This window comes from Drosophila yakuba, chromosome 3R (assembly GCF_016746365.2).
Source record: "Drosophila yakuba strain Tai18E2 chromosome 3R, Prin_Dyak_Tai18E2_2.1, whole genome shotgun sequence".
NCBI lineage: Eukaryota > Metazoa > Arthropoda > Insecta > Diptera > Drosophilidae > Drosophila > Drosophila yakuba.
This window is the reverse complement of record NC_052530.2, coordinates 13,467,374-13,488,745: the sequence shown is the minus strand read 5'-3', so window position 1 is coordinate 13,488,745 and position 21,372 is coordinate 13,467,374. Positions and strand designations below refer to the sequence as shown.

General features: G+C 41.6%; 1 protein-coding gene across 1 annotated transcript in view; it reads right to left on the bottom strand.

Annotated features, from left to right (window-relative positions):
- Positions 1–7,783: 7,783 nt before the first annotated feature.
- LOC6536689 overlaps positions 7,784–21,372 on the bottom strand; it is a 68,788-nt gene continuing 55,199 nt past the window's right edge. Inside the window, exons 3-4 of the transcript XR_005561417.1 lie at positions 9,555–9,592; positions 7,784–9,369 (exon numbers count right to left, since the gene is read on the bottom strand). The gene's annotated coding sequence lies outside the window, so the exon portion shown is untranslated. The remainder of the gene's footprint in view (positions 9,370–9,554; positions 9,593–21,372) is intronic.

Below are 21,372 nucleotides of genomic sequence, written 5' to 3'. Positions count from 1 at the left end.
GCTGGGACTGGCGAGCTTTTTTTGCAGCCGGAAAAGCACAAAAGCAAAACAAAGGCCAAGCACGTGGTGGGGATATTTCGGTGGTTATATTTCGAAATTTCCCTATTTCGATTCAGTAAGCGTTACTGGCTTGGCCAAAAAGTACCAAAGAGGTTAGATTTTGACTGGGAGTGTGTGTGTGTGTGCGAGCGCCCCAGGGAAATTTCGAAGCACGTGCGTGTGAGTTGCGCATGAACGGTACACCAACACTTTCGAACAGAAACCCCTCACAGATACTCCTCACACAGATACTCTGCTGTACTGGGGCTACGATATCTGTGAGATACGCACAGATACGGCGGCAGCGCCGCCGGCGTCACAGCCGACGTCGCTGCCGGCGTTTGAGAGACCGAGCGGCGTGCAAGAAATCGTCGGGCAACGGCTTCAAATGAACGCAAAACGTTGGAAAGCAAACAACCCCAAAAAACCCATCAGCTAAAAATAAAACTGCAACTATCAAAGTGAATCTGTAGAAAATGAGTGATAGCTCAGAGTGCTTAGTGTTTATTTAATTACTTATTTCAATTGTATTTACAAAATAAGTTGTGATTTTGTTTCGTTTGTTTGTTTCCCCATTAAATCTCGTCGCGGAACTGGTTTGCATTTTGTATCTTTAATCGCTGCAGCTCGTTCCTGTGTGGGTAAGTATCTGTGTGTGTGTGTGTGTGTGGATGACAGCCTGCACTTGCAAACCAGTTTTAAGTATTCCCCATCTATTTCATCTCTTTTTGCAGATAAAAGTGAATGAAACCCTAACGTTTAAACGCCGCCATAAACACCAAATAACAAATTTTCTGGCAAACATGGCATGTCATGGTCCCATTAAACGTAGAAAATCAGCCCAGAAATTCAACACGACGACAACTTTTCGACTGTCCCAGAAAGCAAATATGTATAGTGTACTTGTGTGCGTGCCATTGACATTGACTTATGGTCATGATGGGGTTAGGGGGGAGGGGTGTAAGGGTGGGGGTTGATGGCTAGAGGGGGGTCTCGACGCTATGACAAAAACTTGGATTCTCTCGTTTCTTTTTCGTCTTTCGTCTTCCACGCACATTTATGGTTTGTTTTGCTCACACGCACACTCCCACTTACTCATACCCACACAAAAGCCTACGCAGCGGTAGAAAGAGAGGGCAGGAGCAGCAGAGAAAGAGACGAAACATGTCTCGGATGATGATAAACGCCTCTCGTCTATTTTGGCGGGTCCATGAATGAAACAATTGCCCCGAATGACTGACTGCCAGACAGATAGCTACAAACTGCCCTTACGGGGGGTCAAATGGGAGTATTTTCCGGTTTCGGGGACTTTTCGGGGGACCTGAGGGTACAAGAGACTGGAAACTTTGGGCCCGGAAAGCCGACAGCAATGAACATTGTGCTACGACAAGAGTCTGATGAGACAGACCATCATGAAGCTCATCATCGTCGGCGATAATAATGATTTTCATTTGCACATTCCACTTGTTTCGCTGTTGCCGGCTTCCAGCACTCGGTTTGCATTCAGTGGGGCAGGTTATTTATGGCACTTTTCCTATCGCCACTCACTGGAGTAATCGATTTTTATTGGATTAACATGGCTTTCCGCATGATTTGGCCTTCTTCTCGTTATCACTTAGCAGGTTTCTTAACGCTGAGGAGTGGACCATGACTAATACTCAGTCAACTGGATAAGCTGGTAAGACTTTTACGTTTCTCCTGCAATTATTGTAATTTAATTACCAGATGTAAATAACCAGATTTACTTTAAATGCATCTCTTAGTTAAGAATTTGAATAATTAATTATTTAATGGGTTAATGTTTCAAACTGGTTTTTTTATAATGTTGGTAGACCACTTATGTGCACCCTCCTCTAGTGGGTCTTTAACGATTGGTTGAAAATAAGTTCATTGGGTATAACGGCTTGCACTTAGTATTTATCACCATTGCTTTGGCCTGAAGTTCCAAGAATCCCTAGAACCTTCCCTCAGCAATTTTCCCCACCCTGTTTCCATGGCGAATGGGGCGTATGCGCAATATGTCTGCGCATCCAGCATTCGACCAGAAATCGGTCAAACTGCCACCTGGCTACTTATTAGCGGCACTAAATCAAATCAGCCTGCCCGGACAGACAGATTTTACGAGCGGTGCGCCAGTTACGGAGCTGCAGTTTTCACATGCGTATAAATCAATCAGAAGGGGACCCAACTTTGGGCATCAGACCAAAAGGTCCGAAAAGGTTCGAAATTCGAATTCAGAGGTCGTTTCCTGAACTCAGATCAGTTACAAACTGCACCAGCAATGGCAGTGCAGACGACAGCCATAAAGTTTAGTTTTACGACTGCCAAACGCATAATTAAGCACTCTCACCTACACGAGAACGCATTCGCCAGGGGCGGTTTTTGGGTTCTGAGTCTCCGACTCACACACACACATAAGCACACACGCACACACATGAAGACCCACCCCCTGAGACAATGGCGGCCAAATGGCAAAAACATCCCGCTTGTTTTTATCCCCGTTTATACGAGTTTTGATTGCGATATTCGGGATTTCGTTCAATGCGAACAGATGCAGGCGTGAAGCATCAAAGGTGGCACATGAAACATATGCAGAGGGAAGCAGTCTTCACTCGCTTAAGCGAACTCTAATTGATTACCTTTCTTGGAATACACATATGATCGCCGATTGTGCCTCTCCCTTCTGAAGTGCTAAATAAAACAATCTCTACGAATACTCATTTTTCATTCCAATAATATATTAAAATGAAATCTGTCTGTCTTACAGTATGTACTGGCAAGATTCCCAACGAATGTGATATTGTATGAATTCATGCTGATGTCGGGGGTGGTTATTCGATTATTTTGTCCACTTCGACCATTGCCCCACTCCCTAATGAGGCTGCAGAAATGCCAGAGAAGAGGAATTTACATGTGTGGCTAACGCCCCGAACATTAAATTAATGCCCTCGGTCAGTCGGTGGGTCTGGCCTTGTGAATATTATCAAATTGTCGAGCTCGACTTGAACCTTGGTCGTCGCCGCTTCGACTTTGAATGCATGAATGGCCGGCAGACAGTCTAATTTGGTCATTCAAATTGCAGCTCAGACAAGAGGCAATCGTTATGGCAGCTGCTGCTCCATGGAGCATAAATTGCACACTAATTGTGTCCATTTCAGGGCGTCGCTTTGTGTCTTCACATCCAGCCCGGCCACCCACTTGGCCGGCCATTAGTCGTTTTAATAAAACAAAATAAACTAAAATACAGTGGCGAACTCTGTGCGCAAGTGTCGTGGCCATCTTCAACCTCAGACTGGGTACTGGGTACTGGGTCCAAGTCTGGATTCCAGTCTCTGTCTCTGGCATTTCCTCCAACGACCTCGAATTTTCCGCTGGCGTGGCTGTCGCCATCGCCATTGCCATCGCCTCGTGTTTAGTTTGGGTGTGAAATCTAATTTGAAAAGTTTGTGTAGTCATTTTGATGCCGGAGCGCACTCAGCAGCATATGCTACCCACCGCTTGGGTTTTCTTTTCTAATTTTGTTTGCAAGTCATTGACGGCAATATTGCCCGGTTCCACCAAAACCCAAGACCCTCCGCCTGATTTCAAACATCTCTGTCCACCGGCTGTGACTCTAGAATTTTATAGGAACCGCACCGAGCACATTTGCGAGACATTGAACGTGAGCATTCAGAAATTTAAATTAGAATTTCCAGCAAATAGTTTTGAAGCAGGCTCTAGGAAAAAGGGAGGCGTTTGTTGAAATAATTTTATGGATCTCAAGATACAAATGTGGGATTTAGAATAAACAGAACTTCGAAATAAAATGAATGCGATATATTTTAAATCTTTGCCCTGACTTACTTAAGCTTTAATCTTGCTTTTACATCTTTTAGTAAATACTTAAATACAATAATATTGTAATAGAGTATTTTCTCATTTATTTATTGTCCTTATTATCCTTTTTTTTGGAAAAATTAGCTTCAGTATATTTCCTGATTTAAGACGAAACCAGAATTTAAAATCTTCTTGGTCTCGCCGCAAAGTCAATTCGAGGTGAAGCAAATTTGAAAACTAAATTAAGCTTCAATTCCTGGGACATAATCCCCGATGGGCGATAAAGAAATATACTTCACGGAGGGAAAAGAATAAAATAGAACAGAGCAGAGCAGAATAATTGAGGAGACAAAATAAAAAAGGTGGAAAAGAAATGAAAACTCATTTGGAAACTGCGCCCCAGAGGGGGTGAGTGCTCCCACAAAACTTTAGAAATGTGCAGGGTTTCCATGCGTGGGTGTGTAGTTCCTCGGGATGAGGATGAGGATGAGCTGTGGAGCGTGGAAACAATCAACTGAAAGCGTTGATGGTGACGACTGCTCCTCGTTCTTGTGGTCCATGCCAGGTATAACCGCAAGAGGGGCTGGGATGCGGAATGCGTCTGCTGGCAACAATGGCGCAATGGAGCAATGGCGTCTGTAATTTCGAGCAATTGTTTCCGTTCTCCCGCGACGCTTTTGTCTGTACTGTTCGCCTTCTTGCTTTTGGTGCCGCCCAGTGGAGCGTGCATTTAACACCACTTGCCACAGAGGACTCATCTGCAGCTTCAATTCCAGCATTTTGGCACCTTTGGCTGGGATGGCAACGATTTGCCATAAAGTCACGTACCTTGATATCGGGCGATTTGGCGAACTCTCTCTCTGGATTTCTGGCTACCATTGCCATCCCTTGGCTCGTTGGCTCGCCAAATTGTCGCACATTCTTAGGGGAGTTCCAGGTCCCTAGTATCTTCACTATCCCCAGACCTAAACCTCCGCCCACGACGCTCGTTATGCGGGCGGTCGGCCGTATGTTTAGCACATCCCACTGTCCGTCCGCTGGGAGTCGGCGTTTTGCATTGGAATTTGCTTTGCCAAATGCCGCCATTTAGGGTTGTGCCAATAAAAAAATGATATTTATGGTTGTAACGGCCGTTCTGCGTGTACGCCCTCCCCACATCGAACACCGCCCTAACTTCACCCTCCCCGAACGCCTGACAAACCCATCCGAAAACTGCCGGTCAAAGTATGCAGAGACATAGAGACACGGGCCTAGGCACAGTTGGACTAGGTATTAAGATTTCACATGGAAAAGGTACAAGATTTTATTGAACAAGATTCAAGAATTTCGTAAAGATATGTGTGTTCTTAAAAATAACGTGACATTTAAAACATTAAATTACAAGTTTAAACTGGTAATACAAAATATCTATTTAATCGAATATATATTTTCAAAAATGTTACTTAGTTTAATGGTTATTTACCTTACGAACTTAACAACAAGATTTAAGTTTTTACGAAAAAACCAAGATCTTTACAATAGATTTAACTTATTCGGTTTTAAAATCCATTTCTATTGTTATTAATTACGTTTTGTTCTTTTCCTGCCTTTTCTACTGAAAGTTTGTTATTGGACCACTGTTGCCAGGGGTTGCCACGGCACACAAATGAAATCTCACAGGCATAACGAGCTCATGACTCTTTGCTGGCAAGGGTTGGGCAGGAAAAAGGAAGTAGCACAGAAGCAGGAGCCAGGACTCTCACACACACAGTCGGGCACTGACATAGGCAAATATATAGTGGCTGAGACTTGGGCACATACACATAGAAAAATATGGCACGTACTCCACGAGAGCCATAAGTTTACGTTTTATATCGGGCAAACTGTGCAATATTATAAATTTTGAATTTTATCTTGGGCATTAGATTGCCAGAGAGTTGGCTGGTTGGCTGCGAACCTCTCTACTTCACTCCCAGTCTCCCGTGCATTTCCCAGACTTTCTGTGAGTTGGGTTGGATGGACGACCGCCCCTTTCTTGTTAGGGATTAAACGAAAGGACGTGCTCGAGGGCGCAAGTAGGAGCTCCTGGCGGATGGGGCAGGTGGGTAATGGATGGCAACAAAGGGTGATTATCGCGATTGGCGAAATAGTTGAGCTGGGGCTGGGAATATTAATGCCAGAGGTATCTGGAAACTTTGTGCGTTGTCGTAACTTCTTGAACTTACTGTTTTCTTTCGCTTTCTATTCCACGCTTTCTACTTTCCAGGACCAAGGACATCCATTGATGGCGGAATATAAAGACACGTCCTTATGTGACAAGTGCTGGCTAAACGTCTGAGGTTATCGCAATCATTTTCGATTCTCGGGCCCCATCCCTGTTGAAAAATCAGCCGGACAGCAGCAACCACCGAACAGGGCACAGGACGACCGGAAGTGAGGAAAACGCTTGTAAAATCAGTCGCACACGAGTGCGAGCGAGACACGAGCGAACGGGCCGAAAGGAAACGACAATTACGAGGACATGCCGGCTTGCTTTTCTGCTTTTCCTGTCTGCTCCTTTCAGTTGCGGCCGTGCAATCGTCGGGTCAACAACGCCGCGTGTCCGATTTCGATCTACAAATTATAATACAAATTTTCACATCTGGATATGGTTTCATCTTTATCCACATCTCGATCCGCGACGACGCGTAATTTTCAGCACTTTTGGACTAAGGCGATTCTGTGCGACCTCGTAAACGTATACTGAATGTATCCTGAGTGTATCCTATCCGGTATACCTTCAGTATACGTAACACGAGAAAGCACGAGCAACGTGGGATGTGAAACACTTTTTAATACTGCTTAATACACGTAGCACTGTGTTATTTGGTATCACACTTTCTTATAAATACACAATTTAAACATATATATTTCAATAAATGCCCGCTATAAAACTAAAAAATACTTTCGAATTTTACTGGGTGTATGGGAAAGTTTCTTGGCACGCAACCTGTTGCTTTTGAGCGTGGGACCAGATGGATGAACAGCTGATTAAAGCTTCAACAAGCGGCAATTATCACGCCTCAACTCTATTGCATTATAAATTAAAACTTTCAAAGACAAATATTTGAGATTGTAGTTTAGAAGGCTCAATTATGAGTTTGCATTAGGAATATATACAGTTTTTGAAGTATCAAATACAGAAAGGCTATCATTTGACTTAAGTCAAAACGACAATTAGGTATACGCAATTTTTTTAGTGGCTCATAAATAATCTGGGTCATAAAGCCGTATTTAATATACTCATTAAATATTTTAGCTGTCCTTATCATGCATTTTTCAACACACCGTAAAGTATTCAAGTAAGCCATAAATTTGGCTTGTCTCCCGACAATATAATCTTTTTAAATATTTTAAAAATAATAATTCGTTGTTCATGAATGGATTTTATGCAAATAAGGATCATAAGCAAAACAAATTTTGAATATCAAAAGTAAAATTCTTCAATTATATTCATTTTAATTACGACTAGTATAAGGGCATTTATTAAAAAATATACCATAAAAATTTCATACATATTATTAGCCCGTTTTAAACAATACAAATTAATAGCATGAGGAAAATAATTTTGATAAAACTATAAAAACTCTGATTTTAGTAAAGCCAGGCAATTATTAATGGCAATTAACAAGACCAAAAACAACTTTGTTATAGAAAAAATCAAAATCTGTATTAAAAAACCGAAATCAATGAACAGTATTTAAACTTGACTTTTACAGCGCCTCTGGTGGTCATATGGCAAAATCAACACAACGCCCTCTTTTGCGTTATTTCTGTACTAGTAACACTCAATGCGCATAATCTATTTTCACAGTAAAGAAATTTCGGGGTTGAAAACGGTTTCTTATAAGAATGGGCCTGCAAAAAGTTGGCAAATTCAGCGAATAGAATAGAACACTAATAACATGAATTGAGAACTAATTTTTTCCAAAAATTTTCTTATATTAAATTATAATAAATTGGGAGAGATTATATTTAACTGAGACTTTTTAATTACAATTTCCTTACGTTATACCCCTGCAGAGAGTAGATTTGTTTTGATAAGTCTTTGGAAAGTATGCTCAAAAAAATATTTAAAATTCAAAACATCGGCTGACTGAAAAATGTATTGTGGCCCCTCTTGTATTTTGTTTTTTTTTTTGTCATTCTGAATCTCGAAGATGCCGGTGTTCAAGCCGTCGAACCTCAGCTGGCAACTAGTGCTCAAACCGAAGCACAATACAAAGTATCTCGCAGATACCCCAGCGTGTCGATGAGGAGGGGAGAAGGGAGAAAAGAACCACAACGAAGGAGATAACGAAACCAAAAACGAAACTCGCTCGACAACAACAAGGAAATAAATTTATGAGCATGCCCAGCTCTCGTTCTCTTCTCTCTCCGTTTCTCCCTCCACTGCCCTTCTCCACTGCGCTCTCACTACGCCGTTGTCATGGCAACAATGGCCGCTGCGAAGGAGCAGGCAAAGCGGAGAGCGAGAACATTTAATTCGGCCATATTTGATTTTGGACATGCTGTCATTGCTCTCGATTTTCGGGGTGGGTTTTCGGTATCGGTATCTTGCAGTGCGTCTGCTCCGTTCATTTTTGTACGTTTGTACATTTGTATCTGTGCATCTGTATCTGCAGCCGGGGTTCCGCCGGCAATGTGAGATGGCCTTAACTTCAACCTCTGGCGCAATTTCCCGGCTCATGACTTTTTCGGGCACAATCATGGCATGTTAATCCCTTATTAATTTTACGATCTCCGCAACTGGGGAGCTGTGGTTCGAACACGTCTTTAAAGACACATAAATCAATTTCATGTCGCCTGAAACTGAGGCTACCTATTGTATATATTTTACCTAAATTAATATGCATCGAGAGGCTTATTGGGTCTAAATGGCCATCGATTAACTATAAAATTGGCGATTTACGATTGCGACCATAAAATCTTGATTCGAGTTCGTATAGCAAAAGCCAATCGGAATTGGAATCGGGCTGAGTTCTTTTCTGGCGCTGGGACCACATTATCTATAAATATCGCTAGTGGAATTTATGGGCGAGTCTCAAGCTGTCGAAAATTGATTTACGACCCATGAGTCGACAGCGAAAAGTGAGTAAGATATTGACGGAGTGTTTCACAAAATACCACCCGTCCAATACACCTGTCCTTAAAATGATTGAGGCTCCATTAGCTTTCCAAACAAGTGGACATAAAATATATACAGTTGTATTTATAACGCCTTCATAACAAAGCTCAAAATTCCATGCCTGTTAGCTATTACAGTAGGTGAGAATTGAATAAATATACTGCTTCCTTTGAATTACCTTTTAAGTATATAAAGATCATAAATGATGGTTGTAAAGTTAATGCAGGAAGCGAAATAAATTATGGGATTTTGTTCCGCCGAGATTTCACAGCTAATTGTAAGGCATTTCCTTTCATAAATCGTAATTAGATGGAAAGCAAAACCCTTTCATAGGTTTCATTTTGAAGGCATGTCCTGGAACCAAGCCACTGCAAAATTTAATCATGATTATATTGATAATTTCAAGCGGACATTCCGAATAGGTTCGCATCTTTATGACGCCGTCAAATCTTAATGAAAATCAATAAAAACGCTGGATGGGTACCCATACTCAGATGGTTAATAAAGCGATTACTTATCGGTTTTACTATCAATATCAATTGGCGTTACTTACGAGTGCCCAGAGTATCCATCTGCAAGTCCCTCGAAGAACTGCAAATAAAGTCGGAGAAGATGTCATTAATAATCTTCGCCTGTCTGTAAAATTATTCGAGTTAAAAATTGTCAATTAATGCACTTATTTCCAACCAGACTTTGGCTGATAAGGCACAATGAACCCAAGGAACTGGCATCAATTTCAATAACTCGAAGGCAGAGATTTTTAGGCAGCCCAGCCGGAGACGGGGTAATTTATGCATTCTTTGTTCTGTCTACATGTCAGTCGTGATATTTCATTTAAAAAACAACAAGGGAAACAACTCAGAGTCATATATAGTATGTATATAAACAAACAAGCTAAACGTGCACTTGACATGACAGACAACGCGAAGGAAAAAAATAATACAGAAACCGTGGAAAATGGGCTTGGGATTGGGTCTGGGATTGCGATTGCGGTTGCGATTGCCGAGTGACCACAGCGTTCAGAATATGTTAATGCAGTCGCCCATAAGACATTCGAAATTGCCATAAATAAGCAGCCCAGTGACAGGCGTCATTTTCGAATTCCTGCGGAGACGATTCCAATCCATTCCACTCCATTCCCGGCGGATAGGATGCGTCATTAGCCCCTAGATTGTATGGGTGTTGTCCGGGCCAAGAATAGCCAAAACACTCACGTCATGCTGGAAATCGGGGGTAGCGCATATAGGGGCTTATTTTTGCGACCTCGAAATCATAATTCAGGATTTTATGGCCTTTTAAGTGCCATTAAGTCAACTCTTTCCTCGCCCGCGGCGTTTGGCCGAGGCCACTTTCGATTTTCCTTGAACATTCGCTGCCGGCAATTAAACATTTTGTAATTGCAACTCTTTGACGTAGCAGAACGGAACCGAAACGAAGCGATCCCAAGCGAAAAGAGCCCGACCATCCCAGGCGATTTGTGATTTTTTAGATTTTCACTCTATTTGCGGTGCTGCGCCCACACAGATACTGAGATACCAAAACGTAAGGCAACAGCAAATTCAAGGCACCGCGGCCGTTAAAACTGCTTTATGGACCCTAAAAACGAAAGCGAGAGTCTCGTTCAAGAAGGAACATGTGTAGGGGTTCGTTTTCCCATTTCCACTCGCATTTTACTCGGCCGGTCGGTCACGCGGCAGAAGGATTAATATTTTTATGGAGCACTTTTCTGGCTGTTTGCTAAATTTTGCAACAAATTGTTTTACGGCCCGCGGGAGAGAATCATATTCATTTCCACCAGCAATTGTATGAAAATCCCTCTTGTAGGGATTTTTAAGGCTTAAATGATTTGCAAGATTCGCCAATTTTAAAGTAATATTTTTGTAGTGAATGGTCTAGGAAAATACAAAATACATTTGCTTTACTTTGCAGAAAGATTTGCTATTTCATAATATTGAAATCATACTGAAATATAATTAAATAAAATGAAATGATAAAATTAATGATTGTATGAAATTTTCAAAAAACTCAAAAAAGTATGTAGCATTCATATTCTATGCCACATCATCTTCATCATAAGAGGACAAGAATTTAAATTCTTGGTTTTCGAATAATAATAAGGCGATCGAAACCCAATATCCCTATTGGGAAGTGTCGAGCTAAATTGAAATTTATAAACATAATACAGATCTTCTTTAATAATTTTTAGATTACCTGACGCAATCTCATTAGCAGACGTCTTTCAATGTTAACTGAGCCATTTCTATGCAAAATCGCGTTTGAAAGTGTCAATGAAACGAGCGACTTAATACCCAGCCAAACAAAGGAAATATAAGCTATCAAATTCCGCGGATCGAGCGTGCGAGTGGGAAAACAGAGCCTGTTCTTTTCACCTGTCCGTTCACCTGAGCTTGGTCCCAGTTCTAGGAAGCCACTATTGATAAGGCCCGCTCCCCTGGATCCGAAACCCTGCATCACCCCAATTTCGATCTCCCTCGGCGACGGAGAAACGGCTGCCATTTATGCGGTTCGAAAGCGCCTAAAGTAAACATTTAATTGCGCCATTAATTGCGCGGTAAGTGTGCCAGATGCACATGCTCGTGCTGAAGGGGCCTGGGGGCGGGGCTAAGAAAACAAACAAATTCCTGTCGGTTTGGTTAAGTGCCCAGCGGTGCACTCGAGAGAAGAAGCTCCACTCCACTCCACTCCACTCTGCACTCCGGAAGACCCTAGCCCGCCGACTTTTACGAGCAGCGGAGTCTTCCATTAAGGCTCTCGGGGCTTGTTTCCCTGCTTTCTCCGGTCCTGATCTTCCATTTTCCCCACTCTTTTTTCCCAGACGCCATTTTTCCCCACATTCAAATAAATGCTTGGAAACTTGGCATGAAATTTCTTTAAAATATATTCTTTATTCCATCGTAAAGTGCTCAAGCTTTGATAAGAAAATAGCTTTAAGCCAAATTCACTTCAGCATGAAACCTAGCATTTTTCTCAGTGTACCGGGCCACCACCTTGCATCCCGAGTTCCAGTCGCTCGGCGACTTCTGCCGCATTAACTTTGTGTGTTTAATGCGGAAAATTATTGTCAATACAATCGACTTTTTATGATGCTTAAGCTGACAGTTTTTGTAGCCGTTTCTGTTTTAATATTTGCCCTTTGGCGTTTCCTCTGATCACGGTGTTCACATGATCGGGGCTCCACTGCATTCCCATTTTCTTAATTATGATTCAATTAATGAAGAGTAAACATCGGCTACTGGCCAAATATAACAAGAGTTTATGATGGTTGGGATGGGACAAAGCAGAAAGACTTCTATTTTAACCGTACATTGTTATCTTACAATTATTTGTAAAAACCATACGGAACACATTTGTGGAAGTATTCAAGTTAAAAGACATCATATACAACCAGGTGTAAAGCCCCAAAACCATTTACTATTTCCGTTAAGATCAAGCCGATTAAACCGAATTCCATTTGCCAAAAATGAAACGACGCACGACGCGCCGCCTGGCGCCATTAACTTAATCGAACAGAAAACCAAACAAAAGCAGAAATTAACATTAAGCCCTTCGTCGGTTTGGTTTTCTGGGTTCGGGGGAACTGTTTCAGGTTTTCGGGCCTTGGGCACTCTTGGGTGCCGTGCTCTCCGATCAGCTAATGAATGCCCTAGAAAACCTGCACAACCCATGGGAACTCCATGTTGACTCCCGAGTGGGTACGTGTGTGTTTGCCAATTTAAAATTCTGTGGCGTAAGCAGAGGAACCCACGGTTCGCCACCTTCATCCCCGTTTACCAGGCGAACTACATTAAATTTTAGAAAACACAAAATGCGGCTTTCCGTTTTCCCTGCTTGGCAAACAATTTCACATAAATTTACGTTAAATTACAACCAACAATGTGTGCAAATGCACTGGGGGAGTGGCAGGGTCGGGGCTTTTTACCAAACTTGTGACTCGCTCCTGTGCTCTGCCATCTTTTTGGCAAGCCAGAAAATGTATTCCAGACACGCATCGGGCCATTTTGCAAACGTGCCACCGAATGAGGCTCAACTCCGGACCCCGAGTCCCCCGAAACTGAGCAAACACACAACCGCAACGACATCCGCCCAACCACTCAGAGGACCCCAAAAACTTTCCGGCTGACTTTGCTTTTATTTTCCTAGCCCGCTTTCCCATCCCGAAATCACGAGTACAAAACGAGGGACAAACTTTTTGCTTTTTTTTTTTGCCGAAAATAAGTAAAGTTTGAATTTGGCCAACACAAATTACTTCTGCGGCTCCATTCGCTGTCAGGACCCCCTAATTTCAGCTCAGAAAGTCATAGTTTAACCTATAATGTTAATATGAAATATTTTAGATCTAGAAATCGTTTTTAATAGTATGATATTAAATAATTATATACATTTAAAATGCTTAAGCTTTAAACTAATATAATTGCAATTAAATTGCCAAAGCTTAAACAATACATATAACTTAAAAGTAGTATATCCTTCTTTCTAAGGCACACAAAACTTATACTAAAATCATTAAAGAATAAATATGGTAGATTTTCTTTCAGCTGAAACTAAGAAAATGTAAGAAAATGTCAGATCTGTCGGAGAAAAAATGGCACAGCTCCAAACGAATGGAAACCAATGCCTCCCTAAGGGCACGAGCATAGTTTCCACATTTCTTCCTCCACGCTTTTTTGTACATTGTATAATCGCGCCCGTTGAAAAATATATGAAATAAATAAATAATAAAAATACACTGGCTGGGAGGAGCAACGATGGCAAGTAGGGGTGGAGTGGGTGGAATGGGTGCGGCCCAGAAATGCCATTTGCTGCCTCCAGAAACTTTTCCCTCTTATTGCAGCTGTCGGACTCGGGGTACTTTGCGTTGGTAACTTATGGATACTACGGAAGAAGGAGCAGAAAGGTGAGCAAATTGCCAAACGGATGTGGGGCTGCTGGTATGCTGCCCACCTTGGGAAGCTGGCGTGTAATTTGTATCTAATCTTGCCTCATGTTTATATAAAAGCAACGACAGCAGGGGAAACTATTTGCTCCACACAATTTCTGCAATATGGCGATAGCTCTGCCCGGAGATAGAAGTCCTCCCTTCGTCCGTCTCCAAGTTTGGAGCCTGACTTGGGTCCGGACGACGGAGTCTAAGTGGAACTACATACATATATGCATGGCCAACTGGGGCTGTGGCTTCCACAGGCAGCCAACCAAAAGGGCGGGTGGTTTGTGGAATTTTAATAAAATTGCAGCATTGCCAACTAAAGATAGATACTTTTCGTGTAATTTACGATGATGGTGGAACAGCAATGATGGCGAACGATAGCAAAATGTCGAAACTATTCCGAGGAGCGGGGGATGTAGAGATGTAACAAGGGAGCTCACTATCCAAAGTTGTCACATGGGTGCCTCGCCCAGAAATCAACGATGGTTATCAGCCTTAAACGTTGAACTTCAATGGGAAATGTGACAGTTTTACTTTGCTGATTGTAATAGTTTGGTAGATGAGCAACTGACTAAGCTGTTAATTTTATGGAACTGTAAGACTATTAGAATTTATCCTTTTAATACACAAGGTACACGATCGTTACCTATATCGTTACCTTAAGTGTATAATATTAACCCTTTTTGCCTGCAATGCTGTTTCAGATTCTATATTTAACATAACGAGGTAATGCCATTTTATTAGATTTGAAAAGCTATTATAGCCAGATTTGTTTTGAGAGTTTATAACTATATCTGGGACGTAACCATTTACCGAGCCGTTTCCCATTATAGTTATGACAGTTTTCCTCCATTTACGATAACCCCTATTATCCTAATTTGGGGCTCCCTCGGTGGCAATTTCCCCATGTGGCACAGTCGCATTTAATCAGCCAACTTATGTCGTGGAGCACTCAGCTCACCCGAACTGGAGCCGTGTCCCTGTAACAGAGCTTGGCTTATTTATTGATGAATTCAACGGCACGTTGACACGAAACCCCACCGAAAAATGTGTGGGAGGGGGTCGCACCAAAGTGGCTTCTTAATTTTACCCAATTGATCAATTTCCTCCTGCCGATAGAACGAATGCATATATGCATGCAGATGGAAATGGCTGTGCCCGCCGTTGATTGGCGACTCGACCCTGAATCGAGTGAGTCGAATACCCTAATCATTTCAGCGGGATGGGGTCCTGGGCCAAGTTAATGTAATTGCAGGGCGGTAATTGGCCGTGGGTGGCTTCATTTGCGCCAAATTGGAAGTCCATCAAGAGACGCACTTTTAATTACGCGTGCGGCGACCAAATTGCCAATCGAGCTAAGACCCAGACGCAGGACACTTTCCAATCTCACTTGATGGCTACCTGGTGGAATAGATAGAGGGAGAAAGTTTCCCGGTTACCTGCATCAGGTGCCCAGCCGCGAACGAGTTGCGAGACCCTTTCCCGAAATTCCTCAAATTGCGAGGCGTAAAATTTTTGTTTTAACCAAAACAGACACCAACTTTTTGCACGGATCGGAGGCGCATATTTCTGTGTTATTTTTTATGATATGCGGCATAAATGGATTTCAAAATGCTGCCAAACAGGCAGCTGAGACGCATTGTCCTCCCGACCCTTTGGTCCCTTCAATGGAACCCCGTCTACGTCTCGTCAGGTTGGCAGACAAAGGGTTGCAGCTAGATGACAATTGTTGCGATTCCCCAGCACAGAATCGTAAAAGGAAGAGGCCGTAAATCAAAATCAGAGTTCGTTCTGCGCAAAAAGTGAAAGTTGGGAGCATTTCACCGCCCCTTTCCTCGAGGGCCGCCATATGGAAAATGGCCACCCCATTCACCTGGTGCCTCGGAGAGCGGCGTAAAGAAAGGCGGAAGGATGCGGTCGCTTCTGGGGTGGATTTGGTCTTAAGCCCGGCATGTAAATGTTTCGTTTAATCCTTGCGATGGCAACAGTTGCCTCTGTTCCCATGGAAATCGGTCCTTCATTAGAGAAACCGCAACAAAAGGATCCGGCCAGAGCCGCCCATTTTGCTTACCTATTTATGAAATGCGTTTTACTTTCATTCCACTTAATCGCAAGATGCCATTTACTTTGGAGCGACTTCAATTGAAAATCCTCTCCCCTTTTTGTAAAGGGCGTGTCCAGGGTTTCCGACTTCATGAAATGGCTTACAAGATGGTAAACATTTACCTTTCGTTTTACAAATGGCATGTTCTGCAAAAACCGTTTAATAAATTGAAACGAACACAATTGAAGGGCCTTCATTTTTTACGGGTTAGCAATAAATGGTTGTTCTCTCTTAAAATGGATTGAGTTGAGACTAAAATATAGACTTTAATACGTATGGCAGGGTATAAAATATGAAGGGTATAAAAAATTATTTATTTAAAATGGACTGTAGATCATGATATTAAATCATTTGGTAAAACAGTTTATTATATAACAAACAAATATATGGGATTACCCCATTACCTTAGACCATTTTACCATAGCGACAAGCATAGAATTGATTATTTAATTTGAACTTAAGCCCTTTGAAATACCTTGGAGCTGCCAGGCGACACATTTAATAAAATGCACGAGCCGGTCGGATATCGACGATATGGTTGGGGACTCGACTTCGGAGAAGTGGTAAAGACCCTGATTGATTTACTGCACTGTCCAAAGTGCCTGGGCGATAACCAAAATGGATGCGGTGCATTCCCAATGCCCAAAGTGCCAAGAAAATATTAAAATTCAATGCATTTTAGGCGGGACAGAAAGCGAACCGAGTCGCTTCATAAATTTCCCGCTGCAGCTCCCCAGAGGAAGGAGAAGGGGTCTTGGCTGAAATATGTTAACGTTAGCGGAACATGTGTTAATTTTGGGATCGTTAAAATTGTGCCACAAGATATGGCGATAATGAGGATGGAGATTGAGTTCGGTTTAGAGCGAGCATAAATATTTACCCGAATCCAAATGAAGAATATAACAAAAAACACCAAACAAAGCCCCAGACAAAGTAAATAATTTATTTATTTTGAATTATTTCAAGACACGCTGTTCGGGAAGATAAGAGACAACGGAGTCGGGTTAGGTCATTGTCAGCATGGAATTTAGTCACTTAAATACGAGCTAGAAATATGAAAATGAACGACTAGAGACCTGACCAGCAGCAACAACAGTAACAACAATGCCATCGAAATGGTTTCGAAAATATTGAAAAACCAGTTTTCCGCCGAATTTCACTATTGGTGTCTGTTTCTATGTTTTGGACCGAGCCACTTGAGTCTCAAGTTGACTTCAGCCTGCCGTCCCCCATGCAATTAGATCAGAGACATCGCTCATTCTGAAGTGATTTTCCTTCGGGGCGGGGAGAGCAGACATAAAACTGTTTCAAAACGAAACGAGATGAAAAATGGTGCTATACGAGTGGCATATTTATGCCTATTCCGATGTCGGGAATATCAACGAGAAACGAGGAACGCGGAAAGAGGAGAAGGAGTTGTTCCCGAGCACAGAAACCGATGAATGCAGCAAGCTTGCGTGTTGAATTTCAATGGCGGACGTATCCCAGCAATGGGTGTCCAGGGAAAAAGATATATCGCAGATAGAAAAGTCCCATATCGGACTGAACCGACTCTCTGATGTACTTATAACAAGAGTCAAGTGCGGACCCCATCGCATCGCACTGCGTCGCCCATTTTAATGCCTTCCTTCGACAGGCCATGAAAATATGCCGGAGATTTTTAAAACGTTTTAATTGAAGCCCCACGCAGCAGACAATGTGTCTGTTTTTCGTTCCCGAGATGCAAAAGTGGCCCGAGACAATTAAAATTCTGAACGCATTCAATTTACTTGGAAGCCTTTCTGCTATCTGGCTTTGCTCTCTTCCTCCCCGAGGCTCGCACATTGAAAATGGCGACGGCAAAACCAATCTTGGTAGATTCGAGTAATGCCATATCAATTCGAACGTCACAGGTTGGATACGTGCGAAATATGGGCAATTTGTATATTCAAATAGTTTATGCGAGGAAGCGAAACAATAACCACGTTTTATCGACTTTTAATCTGTGGGAAAAACATTTACGATGTTTCTTGTCTCCAAATGCTTATTAAGATTTGTTGACACAAATAAAGCACTAGACTGGAGCTAAGATGGGAATTCTAAAAGCCATAGTAAAGTCGTAAAGTTTAAAACCCTAAACATTTCCAAAGTTGCTTTGTTGCCGGGACTGGTTATTGCACTTTAAGGAGCGTTTTATTCAAAATCAGTTCATAACATGGACCAAAAGTGCGGCGACAAGGTTTTGAATTCCGCTCGGGAAGGGTAGAAGTTCTATGGCTTACTGAGTAAGCGGATTAAACTTTGATTGTCCCCAAGAGTTATGTGATGGCAACTATAATCATAAAACTTTGAAATATATGTGTAAGGTATTCATTTATATTGATCATTTCAAAAATTCACTACTCAGAAATAATCAATATGATTTTAGGTGTATGTATTTATAGGCGGAATTAAATGAAACATATTTGAGCTATAATAGACATTTTACAAATAAATTTGACTATTTTCCGGATCCTTGGTATAAAAGTTTACAAATTACACATTTCAATATCAAATATTAAAATATTTATTCAAATAGAATATGTGCATTTGAATCAGATGCTTATTATTGGTAAATACTACTTATTTAAAATACACGAGTCTTTAATAAGTTCAATTAACATTGTAATTTAAATTAATCCAATGCTACCGCTCAGTAAATTTAAGGTATTACTCATTAAGTTGGGATTCGAATTATGTAAATTGCCTGTCAAACTTTTTTTATGAACGATAACAATTAATAATAATTAGTATTTAAAAAGGTGAAGCTGGCCGATTTAATGTCTATTTAAAAAACGTGACGCACCTTACGCAAATGAATGGACATTGTCATTTGCCAAAAAAAAAGTGTCGCCATATTTGTGTTTAAAATACAAATTATAATAATCAAATAACCATTATTCAGAACTTGCTTGACACGGGGCGAGGAAAAAATGATTTCAAAATCGCTTATGAAATATAATTGGCTAATTTAGCAAGCCCCGCTTAAAAGTATAAGCATTCAATTTACGATCTGAGTCAGCCGGAATCGAAGCTGCATTATTCGCCGGAGATAACGAATGGCGACTGCAGAACGTCCTTTAGCGGAGTGCTCCGCCAACAGGTTCGCGATAAGGCGGGGCCATTAAGAGGCACCTGTCAGTGCGACCCTCCGCGCCCACCATTATCGCCATAAAGCGTCGAGTTTATGCCGAAAATTGAAATTAATATGCCGTTCGATGGCTCGATTAAAATGCGCTAAACGAAACCGGCAAGTACGGGGCAAGTATGACTCCATATACCCATAACCATACCCATATACATACGTACATATATCGGGATCAGGGCGTGGCACCTGGAATGCTGTAAGAGCCAGCTGCAGACTTAAATTGATTTAAAGTTTGCTGCCTCTTCATCGGCAGTTCAAATGCAAATTGGCTGGTCGGGCGGCCGTTTTCCGTTTTATTGCGAATATTAAATGAAATTAATGAAATTTTCTGCGCCATAATCCTTTGCAAAACGCATAAATTTGCTCATTAAGTGTGCGCAAATATTGTATGTATCCGCTCCGCCAGCCCACAAGGTATATACTCGCACAGCGCCCCTCCGCCCACTTTATATACTTGTATTGATTTTTATCTCGCCGGCATCGAGGGATGTTGTTGCCAGGCCCAGCCCAACTACATAAACTTCCATGGCGGCCCAAACGTGCAGAAATAAGCTCAGAGTACATAAGCGACGCCCAAAAAGCCCAAACGGTGAGCTTTTTCGAAATTGAACAGAAAGTTGGGACTGCAGATTAGGGCTTTTCAAGGGAAAAAATATTTTTGTTTAATAAATTTTAATGGTGTCCCAAATTTTAATTATATTTTAACTATAAACTTCAGTGATTGAAATAATTAAAAATTTGTTTAATAAACTTAGCCAACATCCGAACCTTTTACGCTAGCGCCCCCTATTGTTCTTCTTTCGCAGCTCCAGCTTAGCTGCTTTTCCACCAGAGGTCGCCCGCTGATTAAAACGCATTACGCACACATACAAGATTTATTTTTTGCATGTGTGCGTGTGAAAGAGTAAGTGAGACAACAGGCTTGTGGTTGTAGTCTTCTTCTTTACGCGAAATACATGGCCGCGCGACAAAGATGGCAACATTGATGGCTGCCGCTGAAAACATGGCCTCTTTTTCCGACTTTGTATCTGTGTGCCGTTTGACTGCAGTTGCGCTTGTGTGCGTAAATGTATCTTCTGCGTTAAAGTCGATTTTGTCAACTAATTCTGCGCTTTGTTACCCCTGAAAATGGGAGCTCATGCGCAGTATGCAGCTGTTGCTGATTTTTTCTAGATTTTTTTTAGATTTTTTCTGCTCTGCTTACCGGTTTATTGGACTGTAGTTAAAAGTTGCATGCAATACTTAATGCGGGAAAATGAGAATGCAAATTTTTGTGAAATCTCCTTGGCTCTGACATGTACCAAAATCGCAGTGCCATACAAAGTTAAGTTTCTTTCGTTCTTCTTACCCCAGAATCAAAACTTGATTCCAGTCATATGCGTGACACGTTCGCATTATGCTGTCGAAAATTGTCACATAAATCAATCATATTTATACAAATGTCCCTGATAGCCAAACCGCCCGCCTTCAGTTGTTGACAATATGCTAATTAGCTTCGTCTTTGTCTTGCCTTTTTGTCTGGCCATGCCCACGATAAGCAGTTGCTGAAAACGTGTTTTGGCATTTGATTAGTTGCGATATGGGCAGCGGCAGACGTTCCAGGGAGCCACGCAACGAGTTCGAAATATTTCCAAACATGGCAGGGAATTCTGCCGGCTAACAACCGACAACCATGACATTGGTCGCAGGTTGGTGAGCGCACTATAAGTATCTTTTCATGCCGATGGATGTGGAATTTTATAACGTGGGTAAGCGGACTGGGGCATTTGCAGGTGTTAAATGGCGTCCGCGGCTCGGGAGCGTAAGTGGAATACTCAATTGGTCGGACACCACATAGTGTTACTGCAAATTAATTCATAAGCTCAAGAATTACTTGAAAACCCGTTTTTCTTTTTAATATTGTTATTAAAATAAATATGCACAAATTTCATAAATTCTATCGTTGTACGTTGGATATTGTTTATAAGATGAAAACTTTTTAAATCAAAATTTTAAGTTTCGACAATGTTTTTATCATGAAATATTCTCATAAAACAACATTTTAAGTTAATTTATTTTTTGTATATAATAAACACCCATTCTTTCTAAGATATTTTTCGAATTTAACTCAATTTTGATGGTTACTTTTCATTACGTTTGGCATTGTAGAGTGTAAA